The 9817-nt window shown below is 43.0% G+C and overlaps 1 long non-coding RNA gene across 1 annotated transcript; it reads right to left on the reverse strand.

Moving 5' to 3' along the window:
• Positions 1–630: 630 nt before the first annotated feature.
• Positions 631–1449, reverse strand: LOC123183498 (uncharacterized). The gene is made up of 3 exons (XR_006492568.1): positions 1149–1449; positions 898–964; positions 631–798 (listed from the first exon to the last, which is right to left on the reverse strand). It is a non-coding gene; the product is annotated as an uncharacterized lncRNA (long non-coding RNA).
• Between the last annotated feature and the right edge of the window lie 8368 nt (positions 1450–9817).

The raw sequence follows: 9817 nt of genomic DNA on the forward strand, positions 1-9817 counted from the left end.
TCTTTCCAGTAGGCTTTCACAAGTAACATGGTGTGAATAATACCGAGAAATAGAGAATATGCTTGTATAGCACTGAAATTTCGAGACTGAACAAATGCACTTGTATCATATCATACACTCCTAAATCATAAACAAAAATAATATACCATCTATTAGTAATCTTAAAGAAAAGCGTGCAATCTTCATTTGCACTGCTCCTTGAGATTGCAATTCTGTGCACATGCATTTTCGAAAATACAATAGTACAGATCCATCACCTCTGCTGTAATAAGGGAAAAAACTCAGCATCAATTAAACTAGTAGCTTGCAAACCCATAGAAGAAGGGAAAATGAAATGATTATTTATACAACTCTATTACAATGTCAGGTTTGAACAAGACATCGAGGCAGTAATGAAGTTCATACCACAGATAATTCAATTTTCTTCTTAGATGCAAATTAAACTTATTCTGGTATATATATTCACCGAGCTACAGGGGACAACAAGGACAAAAGGGAAATGCCTATGGAGAAAACACTAAACAGAACATGTCGTCACATTAATACATTAACATAAATGATGTCTCCAAGACCTATTTGATGAAATTATTCACCACACTTGGTATTTCGATAGAAAATAAACTCAATGCATATTGAACACTTATTATATTGATTGATTTAGAGAACAGAGGTACACCAAACTGTTAGAAAATCTAAACTGAATTAGATTTGGTAGAGAACTAACTGAATTAGATCTTGATAGAACGTCACATGTGCAGCCAGTTGACGAACATGTGCAGTTTATCTCGACTTGATACCCTGCAGTGTACAAGATACAAAGAAAATTCAGTGCTAAAATATTCAGAGAGGAAGCACGCACACACAACACACGAGCTGCTGCACGCACACACATCTCACTTGTAGACACGCCGGAGCACTCGATTGCCACTGCCGCCGCTATGTCAGCACGCACACACAACGCACCCTGCGACTTGGAGAAGGCAGTAGTCACGATTAGCAAATCGGCTGAAGAGGGAGGCCACGCACCAGCCTTGCCCATGAACGGCTGGTAGGGCTACCAGCGTAGGCAAAATGAACCAGTCGTCGCAGCAGCAACGAGGCCATGGTATCGAGCAAGACAAAAGGAGGGCAGGAGCAACAGCACAAACCAGTGGCGACTAGGGTACACTGTGGCCTCCAGGGAGAAATTGTGGTAGACCGGCCACCCCACGGTCACCCCGGTCGGACGAGGCCTACATCGGGGTTGAGCTTCGTGTGGATCTGCGCGAGCCAGATATGTAGCAGCAGCCCGAGGCCATGGTATTGAGGACGGGAGAGGACGGGGATGAAAGAGGATGCAACCGTGGAGGTGGGGATGGGGTGGAGCAATGAGAAACTATCGGCCTGGTGGGGGTGCGAGGGGACGACTGGGGTGGGCGACGAAGGGATCAGGGAGAGGGAGAAGATGATGGGCGGCGGCGGAGGGAGAAAGAGATGGGGGCAGGGAAAGATCTAGGGTTAGGTTTTATACGGGGAATGGGTCAGGTGGGCTTGTGCGGGCTTCAGCGGGCTTGGGGGTCGAACCAGGCTAGTTCATGACGGATTCTTAAGATGTCATGGGAAATCTGTCATGTATTACCAGGTTTGTTGTAGTGAATTGTATTAACCGGAAACATAATACATGTGTGAATACATAGACAAACAGAGTGTCACTAGTATGCCTCTACTTGACTAGCTCGTTAATCAAAGATGGTTATGTTTCCTAACCATGGACAAAGAGTTGTTATTTGATTAACGGGATCACATCATTAGGAGAATTATGTGATTGACATGACCCATTCCGTTAGCTTAGCACTTGATCGTTTAGTATGTTGCTATTGCTTTCTTCATGACTTATACATGTTCCTATGACTATGAGATTATGCAACTCCCGTTTGCCAGAGGAACACTTTGTGTGCTACCAAACGTCACAACGTAACTGGCTGATTATAAAGGAGCTCTACAGGTGTCTCCAAAGGTACATGTTGGGTTGGCGTATTTCGAGATTAGGATTTGTCACTCCGATTGTCAGAGAGGTATCTCTGGGCCCTCTCGGTAATGCACATCACATAAGCCTTGCAAGCATTGCAACTAATGAGTTAGTTGCGAGATGATGTATTACGGAACGAGTAAAGAGACTTGCCGGTAACGAGATTGAACTAGGTATTGAGATACCGATGATCGAATCTCGGGCAAGTAAACTACCGATGACAAAGGGAACAACGTATGTTCTTATGCGGTCTGACCGATAAAAGATCTTCGTAGAATATGTAGGAGCCAATATGAGCATCCAGGTTCCGCTATTGGTTATTGATCGGAGACGTGTCTCGGTCATGTCTACATTGTTCTCGAACCCGTAGGGTCCGCACGCTTAAGGTTTCGATGACAGTTATATTATGAGTTTATGAGTTTTGATGTACCGAAGGAGTTAGGAGTCCCGGATGAGATCGGGGACATGACGAGGAGTCTCGAAATGGTCGAGACGTAAAGATCGATATATTGGACGACTATATTCGGACTTTGGAAAGGTTCCGAGTGATTCGGGTATTTTTCGGAGTACCGGAGAGTTACGGGAATTCGCCGGGGAGTATATGGGCCTTATTGGGCCATACGGGAATAGAGGAGAGAGGCCAAAAGGAAGGAGGCCTGCACCCCCCCCTCTGGTCCGAATTGTACAAGGGGCGCAGCCCCCTTTTCCTTCTTCCTCTCCCCCTCTTTCCCCTTCTCCTACTCCAACAAGGAAGGAGGGACTCCCTGAAGGAAATATGCCCTAGAGGCAATAATAAAGTTATTATTTATTTCCTTATATCATGATAAATGTTTATTATTCATGCTAGAATTGTATTAACCGGAAACATAATACATGTGTGAATACATAGACAAACATAGTGTCACTAGTATGCCTCTACTTGACTAGCTCGTTAATCAAAGATGGTTATGTTTCCTAACCATAAACAAAGAGTTGTTATTTGATTAATGGGATCACATCATTAGATGAATGATCTGATTGACATGACCCATTCCATTAGCTTAGCACCCGATCATTTAGTATGTTGCTATTGCTTTCTTCATGACTTATACATGTTCCTATGACTATGAGATTATGCAACTCCCGTTTGCCGGAGGAACACTTTGTGTGCTACCAAACGTCACAACGTAACTGGGTGATTATAAAGGTGCTCTACAGGTGTCCCCAAAGGTAGATGTTGGGTTGGCGTATTTCGAGATTAGGATTTGTCACTCCGATTGTCGGAGAGGTATCTCTGGGCCCTCTCGGTAATGCACATCACATAAGCCTTGCAAGCATTACAACTAATGAGTTAGTTGCGAGATGATGTATTACGCAACGAGTAAAGAGACTTGCCAGTGACGAGATTGAACTAGGTATTGAGATACCGACGATCGAATCTCGGACAAGTAACATACCGATGACAAAGGGAACAACGTATGTTGTTATGCGGTCTGACCAATAAAAGATCTTCGTAGAATATGTAGGAGCCAATATGAGCATCCAGGTTCCGCTATTGGTTATTGACCGGAGATGTGTCTCGGTCATGTCTACATAGTTCTCGAACCCGTAGGGTCCGCACGCTTAAGGTTTCGATGATAGTTATATTATGAGTTTATGAGTTTTGATGTACCGAAGGAGTTAGGAGTCCCGGATGAGATCGAGGACATGATGAGGAGTCTTGAAATGGTCGAGACGTAAAGATCAATATATTGGACGACTATATTCGGACTTCGGAAAGGTTCCGAGTGATCCGGGTATTTTTCGAAGTACCGGAGAGTTATGGGAATTCGCCGGGGAGTATATGGGCCTTATTGGGCCATACGGGAATAGAGGAGAGAGGCCAAAAGGAAGGAGGCATGCGCCCCCCCTCTGGTCCGAATTGGACAAGGGGCGCAGCCCCCTTTTCCTTCTTCCTCTCCCCCTCTTTCCCCTTCTCCTACTCCAACAAGGAAGGAGGGAGTCCTACTCCCGGTGGGAGTAGGACTCCCCTTGGCGCGCCCTCTCCTAGGCCGGCCGCCCCCTCCCCCCTTGCTCCTTTATATACGGGGGCAGGGGGGCACCTCTAGACATAACAACAATTGATCCTTGAGATCTATTAGCCGTGTGCGGTGCCCCCCCCCCCCCTCCACCATAGTCTACCTCGATAATATCGTAGCGGTGCTTAGGCGAAGCCCTACATCGGTAGAACATCATCGTCGTCACCACGCCGTCGTGCTGACGGAACTCTCCCTCAAAGCTCGGCTGGACCGGAGTTCGAGGGACGTCATCGAGCTGAACGTGTGCAGAACTCGGAGGTGCCGTGCGTTCGGTACTTGGATCGGTCGAATCGTGAAGACATATGACTACATCAACCGCGTTGTCATAACGCTTCCGCTATTGGTCTACGAGGGTATGTAGACAACACTCTCCCCTCTCGTTGCTATGCATCACCATGATCTTGCGTGTGCGTAGGAATTTTTTTGAAATTACTATGTTCCCCAACAGTGGCATCCGAGCCTAGGTTTTATGTGTTGATGTTATATGCACGAGTAGAACACAAGTGAGTTGTGGGTGATATAAGTCATACTGCTTACCAGCATGTCATACTTTGGTTCGGCGGTATTGTTGGATGAAGCGGCCCGGACCGACATTACGCGTACACTTACGCGAGACTGGTTCTACCGCCGTGCTTTCCACACAGGTGGCTGGCGGGTGTCAGTTTCTCCAGCTTTAGTTGAACCGAGTGTGGCTACGCCCGGTCCTTGCGAAGGTTAAAACAACACCAACTTGACAAACTATCATTGTGGTTTTGATGCGTAGGTAAGATTGGTTCTTGCTTAAGCCCGTAGCAGCCACGTAAAACTTGCAACAAACAAAGTAGAGGACGTCTAACTTGTTTTTGCAGGGCATGTTGTGATGTGATATGGTCAAGACATGATGCTTAAATTTTATTGTATTAGATGATCATGTTTTGTAACCGAGTTATCGGCAACCGGCAGGAGCCATATGGTTGTCGCTTTATTGTATGCAATGCAATTGTCCTGTAATGCTTTACTTTATCACTAAGCGGTAGCGATAGTCGTAGAAGCATAAGATTGGCGAGACGACAACGATGCTACGATGGAGATCAAGGTGTCACGCCGGTGACGATGGTGATCATGACGATGCTTCGGAGATGGAGATCACAAGCACAAGTTGATGATGGCCATATCATATCACTTATATTGATTGCATGTGATGTTTATCTTTTATGCATCTTATCTTGCTTTGATTGACGGTAGTATTTTAAGATGATCTCTCACTAATTATCAAGAAATGTTCTCCCTGAGTATGCACCGTTGTGAAAGTTCTTCGTGCTGAGATACCACGTGATGATCGGGTGTGATAGGCTCTACGTTCAAATACAACGGGTGCAAAACAGTTGCACACGCAGAACACTCAGGTTAAACTTGACGAGCCTAGCATATAACAGATATGGCCTTGGAACACGGAGACCGAAAGGTCGAGCGTGAATCATATAGTAGATATGATCAACATAGTGATGTTCACCATTGAAACTACTCCATCTCACGTGATGATCGGACATGGTTTAGTTGATATGGATCACATGATCACTTAGAGGATTAGAAGGATGTCTATCTAAGTGGGAGTTCTTAAATAATATGATTAAATTGAACTTAAATTTATCATGAACTTAGTCCTGGTAGTATTTTGCAAATTATGTTGTAGATCAATAGCTCGCGTTGTTGCTTTCATATGTTTATTTTGATATGTTCCTAGAGAAAATTGTGTTGAAAGATATTAGTAGCAATGATGCGGATTGGATCAGTGATCTGAGGTTTATCCTCATTGCTGCACAGAAGAATTATGTCCTTGATGCATCGCTAGGTGACAGACCTATTGCAGGAGCAGATGCAGACGTTATGAACGTTTGGCTAGCTCAATATGATGACTACTTGATAGTTTAGTGCACCATGCTTAACGGCTTAGAATCGGGACTTCAAAGACGTTTTGAACATCATGGACCATATGAGATGTTCCAGGAGTTGAAGTTAATATTTCAAGCAAATACCCGAGTTGAGAGATATGAAGTCTCCAACAAGTTCTATAGCTAAAAGATGGAGGAGAATCGCTCAACTAGTGAGCGTGTGCTCAGATTGTCTGGGTACTACAATCGCTTGAATCAAGTGGGAGTTAATCTTCCAGATAAAATAGTGATTAACAGAATTCTCAAGTCACCATCACCAAGTTAGTAGAACTTCGTGATGAACTATGATATGCAAGGGATAACAGAAACGATTCCCAAGCTCTTCGTAATGCTGAAATTGATGAAGGTAGAAATCGAGAAAAACATCAAGTGTTGATGGTAGACAAGACCACTAGTTTCAAGAAAAGGGCAAAGGGAAAAAGGGGAACTTCAAGAAGAACAGCAAGCAAGTTGCTGCTCAAGTGAAGAAGCCCAAGTCTGGTCCTAAGCCTGAGACTAAGTGCTTCTACTGCAAAGGGACTGGTCACTGGAAGCGGAACTACCCCAAGTGATTGGCGGATAAGAAGGATGGCAAAGTGAACATAAGTATATTTGATATACATGTTATTGATGTGTACTTTACTAGTGTTTATAGCAACCCCTCAGTATTTGATACTAGTTCAGTTGCTAAGATTAGTAACTCGAAACGGAAGTTGCAGAATAAACAGAGACTAGTTAAGGGTGAAGTGATGATGTGTGTTGGAAGTGGTTCCAAGATTGATATGATCATCATCGCACACTCCCTATACTTTCGGGATTAGTGTTGAACCTAAATAAGTGTTATTTGGTGTTTGCGTTGAGCATGAATATGATTTGATCATGGTTATTGTAATATGGTTATTCATTTAAGTAAGAGAATAAATTGTTGTTCTATTTACATGAATAAAACCTTATATGGTTACACACCCAATGAAAACGGTTCATTGGATCTCGATCGTAGTGATACACATATTCATAATATTGAAACCAAAAGATGCAAAGTTAATAATGATAGTGCAACTTATTTGTGGCACTGCCGTTTACGTCATATTGGTGTAAAGCGCATGAAGAAACTCCATGCTGATGGGATTTTGGAATCACTTGATTATGAATCACTTGGTGCTTGCAAACCCTGCCTCATGGGCAAGATGACTAAGACTCCGTTCTCCGCACAATGGAGCGAGCAACTAACTTATTGGAAATAATACATACTGATGTATGCAATCCGATGAGTGTTAAGACTCACGGCAGGTATCATTATTTTCTGACCTTCACAGATGATTTAAGTAGATATGGGTATATCTACTTGATGAAACATAAGTCTGAAACATTTGAAAAGTTCAAAGAATTTCAGAGTGAAGTGGAAAATCATCGTAACAAGAAAAATAAGGTTTCCATGATCTGATCGCGGAGACAAATATTTGAGTTACGAGTTTGGTCTTCAATTAAAACAATGTGGAATAGTTTCACAAACTCGTGCCACCTGGAACACCACAGCATAATGGTGTGTCCGAACATCATAACCGTACTTTGTTAGATATAGTACAATCTATGATGTTTCTTACCGATTTACCACTATCGTTTTGGGGTCATGCATTAGAGACAGCTGCATTCACGTTAAATAGGGCACCATCAAAATCCGTTGAGACGACGCCTTATGAACTGTGGTTTGGCAAGAAACCAAAGTTGTCGTTTCTTAAAGTTTGGGGTTGCGATGCTTATATGAAAAAGTTTCATCCTGATAAGCTCAAACCCAAATCAGAGAAATGTGTCTTCATAGGATACCCAAAGGAGACAGTTGGGTACACCTTCTATCACAGATCCGAAGGCAAGATATTCGTTGCTGAGAATGGATCCTTTCCAGAGAAGGAGTTTCTCTCGAAAGAAGTGAGTGGGAGGAAAGTAGAAAACTTGATAAGGTAATTGTACCATCTCCCTTATTGGAAAGTAGTTCATCACAGAAATCTGTTCTTGTGACTACTACACCAATTAGTGAGGAAGCTAATGATGATGATCATGTAACTTCAGATCAAGTTACTACCAAATCTCGTAGGTAAACCAGAGTGAGATCCGCACCAAAGTGGTACGGTAATCTTGTTTTGGAGTTCATGCTACTTGACCATGACGAATCTACGAACTATGAGGAAACGATGATGAGCCCAGATTCCGCAAAATGGCTTGAGGCCATGAAATCTGAGATGAGATCCATGTATGAGAACAAAGTATGGACTTTGGTTGACTTGCCCGATGATCGGCAAGCCATATAAAATAAATGGATCTTCAAGAGGAAGACGGACGTTGATAGTAGTGTTACTATCTACAAAGCTAGACTTGTCGAAAAAGGTTTTTGACAAAGTTCAAGGTGTTGACTACGATGAAATTTTCTCACTCGTAGAGATGCTTAAGTCTGTCCAAATCATGTTAGCAATTGCCGCATTTTTATGAAATCTGGCAAATGGATAAACAAAACTACATTCCTTGATGGATTTAAAGAAGAGTTGTATATGATGCAACCAGAAGGTTTTGTCAATCCTAAAGGTGCTAACAAAATATGCAAGCTCCAGCGATCCATCTATGGACTGGTGCAAGCATCTCGGAGTTGGAATATACGCTTTGATAAGTTGATCAAAGCATATAGTTTTATATAGACTTGCAATGAAGCCTGTATTTACAAGAAAGTGAGTGGGAGCATTGCAGCATTTCTGATAAGTATATGTGAATGACATATTGTTGATCGGAAATAATGTAGAATTATTCTGCAAAGCATAAAGGAGTATTTGAAAGGAGTTTTTCGAAGACAGACCCCGGTGAAGCTTCTTACATATTGAGTATCAAGATCTATAGAGATAGATCAAGACGCTTGATAAGTTTTTTTTTCAATGAGTACATACCTTGACAAGTTTTTGAAGTAGTTCAAAATGGAACAGTCAAAGAAAGAGTTCTTGCCTGTGTTACAAGGTGTGAAATTGATTAAGACTCAAAACCCGACCACGGAAGAAGATAGAAAGAGAATGAAAGTCATTCCCTATGCCTTGGCCATAGGTTCTATAAAGTATGCCATGCTGTGTACCAGATCTATTGCATACCCTACCACTGAGTTTGACAAGGGAGTACAATAGTGATCTAGGGGTAGATCACTGGACAGCGGTCAAAATTATCCTTAGTGGAATAAGGATATGTTTCTCGATTATGGAGGTGACAAAAGGTTCGTCGTAAAAGGGTTACGTCGATACAAGTTTTGGCACTGATCCAGATAACTCTAAGTCTTCATCTGGATACATATTGAAAGTGGGAGCTGTCATGGTTCTAAGTCTGACAGTAATGTAGGGGTGTGTGTATGAAGAGGCTAGATCTTAGCTATTGGGAAGTTGTAACACACAAGGATTTACGAGTTCAGGCCCTTCTCGGAGGAAGTAACAGCCCTACGTCTCGGTGCCCGGAGGCGGTCGATTGGATTATGAGCGTGTAGATAACAGGGGTGCGAACCCTTCATACTAAGGAGGGGGGTGGCTTATATAGAGTTCGCCGGCCTCCTCCTGCCCTCAGTAATACAGGGTTTAAGGTACATTTAAGGTTGGGCGTTACTGGTAACGCCCCTAATAAAGTGATATAATGACCATAAAGACTATTTAATAGCCGACCGTTTGCCTGCGGAGTGACTTTAGGTCTTCTGGCAGTCGAGTGATATCTGCTTGGTCGAGTGATAGCTTCTTGGTCGAGTGTCATGAACCCGTCGAGTGGGATACCTTCAAGTTGATTGAAAGGTGACCTCTTCTAGGGACGTCCTTGGGTAGGGCTCATTG

This window comes from Triticum aestivum, chromosome 1A, assembly GCF_018294505.1.
Source record: "Triticum aestivum cultivar Chinese Spring chromosome 1A, IWGSC CS RefSeq v2.1, whole genome shotgun sequence".
NCBI classification, from domain to species: domain Eukaryota; kingdom Viridiplantae; phylum Streptophyta; class Magnoliopsida; order Poales; family Poaceae; genus Triticum; species Triticum aestivum.